This window comes from Ovis aries, chromosome 18 (assembly GCF_016772045.2).
Source record: "Ovis aries strain OAR_USU_Benz2616 breed Rambouillet chromosome 18, ARS-UI_Ramb_v3.0, whole genome shotgun sequence".
Classification (NCBI taxonomy): Eukaryota; Metazoa; Chordata; class Mammalia; order Artiodactyla; family Bovidae; genus Ovis; species Ovis aries.
The window spans coordinates 61,008,719-61,014,739 of record NC_056071.1 but is presented as its reverse complement, the minus strand read 5'-3'; the positions used below and the strand labels follow the sequence as shown (position 1 = coordinate 61,014,739).

General features: G+C 39.9%; 1 non-coding gene across 1 annotated transcript; it reads right to left on the bottom strand.

The window, feature by feature from the left end:
* Window positions 1-1,555: 1,555 nt before the first annotated feature.
* TRNAS-GGA (transfer RNA serine (anticodon GGA)) lies at window positions 1,556-1,627 on the bottom strand. Its single transcript has one exon. It is a non-coding gene; the product is annotated as a tRNA-Ser (tRNA).
* Window positions 1,628-6,021: the final 4,394 nt, after the last annotated feature.

Below are 6,021 nucleotides of genomic sequence, written 5' to 3'. Positions count from 1 at the left end.
TGGTAAAGAATCTCCTGCCAATACAGGAGACCTGGGTTCTATCCCTGAGTCTGGAAGATCCTCTGGAGGAGGAAATGGCAACCCACTGCGGTATTCTTTCCTGGAGAATCCTGTGGACAGAAGAGCCTGGTGGGCTGCTGTCCATGGGGTCTCACAGAGTCAGACATGACTGAAGCGACTTAGCAGCAGCAGCAGCGACTATGGGAGCCATGTTCAAAAGCAGGACTTCCACGGATGACTAGTGGCTGCTTCTCTGCATGTATATATGTTGAGAGAAAAGAAATCCATTTACAATTCTTATTTATTTTTAAAATCAAGCATTTTCACAGAACGTATTTTGTGCCAAGAATTGTAGTACATGCTCCACACATGTCAACATATTTGATATTAACACCATTGACCCAAATGAGCTATGAACTATCACTGCCTATCTTTTATAGATGGGGAAGTTGAGATAATAGACAGGTTAAGTACAGCTGCTCAAGGTCTCACAACAAGTCAGGTTTGGAGCTTGTGTTTGAAAGCATCAATTACTTCATTAGTCCATGGAATGGCCTGTCTTAATTCCCACGAAGTAACCTAGAAGTAGAGAGGAGACCTCCAGTTAAAATGTTTAGATGGCAAAGGATAAGGAAACTGACCTCAAAGAAGTGGTGCTTGAATGGGACCGTGGAGAAAGAGCTGGGAGATGAGAATTATTAGAAGAAAGGAGTACACACCAGTAGAGGGGTGGGCCTTCTGGAAACTTCTAGGGACCAGACAGTTATAAAGTTGGTTTTGGATAAGGCATAGAGTGCTATCACTCTGTGGAGCTGATCATGAAACACTGTCTGAAAACACAGCAGGGTTCAATCTTGAAATGACCTTTTCTTGGGGTCCTAGGAACTTGTCTAAAGATTTTAACTGATATTAAAGGAAAATACTTGCAGTTATATAAAGTGTACCTTTTAGAATGTATTTAAACATGAAAATTACAAAGTTTGGGAGTATTCTAATTTCCCTTAATATTTAGTAATCCAATTAAGACATCATGTAATGTTTCCCCTCTCAATCCTTATAAAGAAATACATGCTCAATTATATGTGACTCTTTGCAACTCCATGGACTGTAGCCCATAGCCGTCATCTCTCCATGGTATTTTCTAGGCAAGAATACTGGAGTGGATTGCCATTTCCTTCTCACGGGATCTTCCCAACCCAAGGACTGAACCTACACCTCCTGCATCTCCTGCACTGACAGGTGGAGTCTTTACCACTGAACCACCTGGGAAGGCCATAAGAGAAATACATACCTTTAAAAATAATAGAAATTTGTAAAACAATCCCCTAAAGGCTTAAAGAAAATATCTAAATTACCAACTGGAAGATGCAAGGAAAAAAATCCTATATAGAGGTATAGATATACCCTATACATACTATGAAAGTGAAAGTGAAGTCGCTCAGTTGTGACTGACTCTTTGCGACCCCATGGACTGTAGCCTACCAGGCTCCTCCCTCCATAGGATTCTCCAGGCAAGAGTACTGGAGTGGGGTGCCATTTCCTTCTCCAGGGGATCTTCCCAACCCAGGGATCGAACCTGGGTCTCCTGCATTCCAGGCAGATGCTTTAACCTCTGAGCCACCAGGGAAGCCCAATATAGATGCACTGAAACCCCAGGGAAGAGAAGCAGCTGAAATTAGTCCTTCTCTTTTACTTGAACAAGATGACTTTTGAAGATGGAACTTCCCATATTTTGAAAAGAGGGACTGTTTTAATCGTTTGGAACTTCCTTTTAGGGAATTAGAAGATCAGCCTGTCTGACTCCCTGAGGGAAGCTAACGGGTATTGGAGAGCTTTCTTAGGAGCAGAACAGGAATGTTCTCATTTATTTGCCACTGGGTACAGTAAGTCCCCTACAGTAAGTTCTGAATTTACCAAGATGCAAAGGGGCATTCCATCAACATCAGGCTTGTGTGAAATTGCAGTTTGTCTTCATCTCCTATTGCTGGACAATCCTTCAACTCCACTATCTCCCACCTCCACTCCCTCCTCCAGTTGGTAACTCCTCTTACCTGTTCAGTGAATGCCGGCCCCTGCATGCCATCTGTAGTACTATACTACTGTATTTTCAAGGTACTGTACTGTCAGATTAAAACTTTTTTTTGTATTTGTTTTTTTATGTATTATTCATGTGAAAAGTATTATAAACCTATTACACATACAGTACTATATAGCCGATCGTGTTAGTTGGGTACCTAGGCTAAATTTGTCGGACTTGGAACAAATTATACTCATGAACATGCTTTCAGAATGTAACTCATTCATATGGAGGGGACTTACTATATCTCCAAAGTACATGGCACATTATGTGAAAAACCACAGCTGAATGGAGTACAGTTTTCCTTAGTCTTCCTATCCATGAGGTACACCGCTATGATATACATGCTTGATAAAACACACCCATACACAGATGACTCCTGTAGGAGTATTCACACAATTCTTCATGCCTGCTAGGTGGCCCGGAACACAAAACCACTGTTACAATGTCAGAGTCCTCCCATTTACAAGCTTGACAGTGGCTTGTCTCCATCCTTGTCGGTCAGCGTCACACTGACTCACCAACTGAGAGATTCTGGAAGAATCTGTCAATTCAAAGCAAAGAGGATGCTTGTCATTTGAAAAATGAATTTACACATCTTGCAAACATGTAAGATGGCCTAAAGTTGATGGCAGTGTTGCAGTATTGCTTGAGTCACCTGTAGAGTCTGGGTGGGGAAAACCGTCAACATCCACGTTCCTGCTGCTGTATCTGTTTCTATATTTTAGCCCTCCTAGAAAATGCATTTCAGGACTATGGAGATTCTTGTGTTTCTAGTTCTCTAATGTGTTCCAATCACCTAGAAAGTGTGCCTCAGAACATAGTAGATGGTCAGTCAATGTGTGCTCGATAAATTAATGCCCTGCTTTCCTGTCTAGAATATTACCAAAAGTTGTTGCTGTTTACTCCTTCAGCCCAGCTTATAGAAAACTGGTTGACATACAATATATACTCAGTAGATATCTGTCGAATGAATAAAATAATCACGCGTGTTTCCAAAGAGCAAAGTTGAAGAAGAAAAAGGAAGAGAAGTCCTAGGCTATGTTGCTGCAAATCTTGCATATTTTTACAAAAAGTGACCTCTTTATGAACTTCTCAAAAACACTAAGTACCATACAAAGGTTATTTCATCATGTTAGTAATCAATTTTATTTAAAACAATCGAAGCAAATCCCCCTTATTTCATTCTTTGTTCACTTAAAAATTTACATGGGTCTATAACATAAACTATTTATAATACATATATGAAAGACATGAAACATTCATTTTCATAATGTCATTTTTGTTTTTCAAGGTAAATTGCCAATTGAATCTTTTTTGTTCCGTTACTCACTGTGAAATCTTTATTCTTTTCTCTTCCAAATCGATTGTTGAAAATGGCTTATTTCCAGTACCAATTCATCCTGGGACAATCTTGAACTTGTTTCTCATTTAATTTTACATTCGGCATTTGTCACCTATATTACACACAAGTCTGTTGCCATATTATTTTGAAGACAAAAGTCTTCACAATTGAAATGAGCTAGAAACTATTTCATCTTTTGGATATGAAAGGTTTTGTTAAGCTATTCTTTATTTTATATTTTTAATTAATTAATTAATTTTAATTGGAGGCTAATTACTTCACAATATTGTGGTGGTTTTTGCCATATATTGATATGAATCAGCCACAGTGTACATGTGTCCCCCACTTCAAACCCCCCTTCCACCCTCCTCCCCATCCCATCCCTCTGGGTTGTCTCAGTGCACCTGCTTTGAGTGCCCTGTTTCATGCATCAAACTTGGACCTATCATCTTTTTCACATATGGTAATATACATGTTTCAATGCTATTCTCTCAAATCATCCCACACTTGCCTTTTCCTACAGAGTCCAAAAGTCTCTTCTTTATATCTGTGTGTGTGTGTGTGTGTGTGTGTGTGTGTGTGTATATATATATATATGCTGTCTCGCATATAGGGATGTCATTACCATCTTTCTAAATTCCATATATATGTGTTCATATACTGTATTGGTGCTTTTCTTTCTGACTTGCTTCACTCTATATAATAGGCTCCAGTTTCGTCTACCTCGTTAGAACTGATTCAAATGTGTTCTTTTTTATAGCTGAGTAATATTCCTTTCTGTTTATGTACCACAACTTTCTTATCCATTCATCTGCCAGTGGACATCTAGGTTGCTTCATGTCCTAGCTATTGTAAATGGTGCTGCGATGAACATTGGAGTACATGTGTCTCTTTCAGTTCTGGTTTCCTCGGTGTGTATGCCCAGCAGTGGGAGTGCTGGGTCATATGGCAGTTCTATTTCCAATTTTTTAAGGAATCTCCACACTGTTCTCCATAGTGGCTGTGCCAGTTTGCATTCCCACCAGCAATGTAAGAGGGTTTCCTTTTCTCCACATTCTCTCCAGCATTAATTGTTTGTAGACTTTTTGATGGCAGCCATTCTAACTGGCATAAGATGATACCTCATTGTGGTTTTGATTTGCATTTCTCTGATAATGAGTGATGTTTAGCATCTTTTCATGTGTTTGTTAGACATCTCTACGTCTTCTTTGGAAAAATGTCTGTTTAGTTCTTTGACTCTTGTTTTTGATTGGGTCCTTTTTTTCCTGGCATTGAGCTGCATGAGCTGCTTGTATATTTTTGAGATTAATTCTTTGTCAGTTGCTTTGTCTGCTATTATTTTCCCCCTTTCTGAAGGCTGTCTTTTCATCTTGCTTATAGTTTCCTCTGTTGTGCAAAAGCTTTTAAGTTTAATTAGGTCCCATTTGTTTATTTTTGCTTTTATTTCCATTACTCTGGGAGGTGGGTCATAGAGGATCCTGCTGTAATTTATGTCAGACAGTGTTTTGCCTATGTTTCCCTCTAGGAGTTTTATAGTTTCTGGTCTTACATTTAGATCTTTAATCCATTTTGAGTTTATTTTTGTGTGGTGTTAGAAAGTGTTCTAGTTTCATTCTTTTATAGGTGGTTGGCTAGTTTTCCCAGCACAACTTGTTAAAGAGATTGTCTTTTCTCCGTTGTACATTCTTGCCTCCTTTGTCAAAGGTAAGGTGTCCATAGGTGCATGGATTTATCTCTGGGCTTCCTATTTTGTTCCATCGATCTGTATTTCTGTCTTTGTGCCAGTACCATACTGTCTTCATGACTGTAGCTTTGTAGTACAGTCTGAAGTCAGACAGATTGATTCCTCCAGTTCCATTCTTCATTTTCAAGATTGCTTTGGCTATTCAAGGGTGTTTGTACTTCCATACAAATTGTGAAATTATTTGCCCTAGTTCTGTGAAAAATATCATTGGTAGCTTGATAGGGGTTGCATTGAATCTATAGATTGCTTTGGGTCATATACTCATTTTCACTATATTGATTCTTCTGAACATTAGTTTGAGTTTCTTGTGATCATATTCAGAGAAGAGGCTAATATATGACAAAAATTTAGCTTTTGAATTCCCCATGAGTAGGAGATTACCATAATACAAAGCTGATTTTGTCATTGAAGGTTGTCACCTACCACCCTGGGTCCACCTCTCCCAACCACCCCCCTCCAAGCTTGGAAACAGTCCTGAACCAGGCCTCTTGATGCACCATTATAACCTGGGGAAGGGCCAAGCTGCCAAGAGGTAGGCAAACACAGAGCCTGGGACACAAGTCCTGCCAACAGAACGAAGTGTACAGCAACATTCTTTGGCAGCTCCACAAAGAACGTCAGGGCTGTCAAAGGTGTGGACAGAGAGGCAATGCCTACGTGCCCATCAGGTGAGGGATGTTTGTATCCTCGGGATGCCAGGAGGCATGAACCTGGCAGGAGGCACCTTTGCCTTACTTTGTTTATTGTCTTCATAAGCTGCGGGCAGGTACAAATAATTTCTCAGTCACATCTCATCAGCTCAAGCGGCAAATTTGGCCTGAAAAGGGAAGTCAGGGAACCACCCCAGAAGTGTTC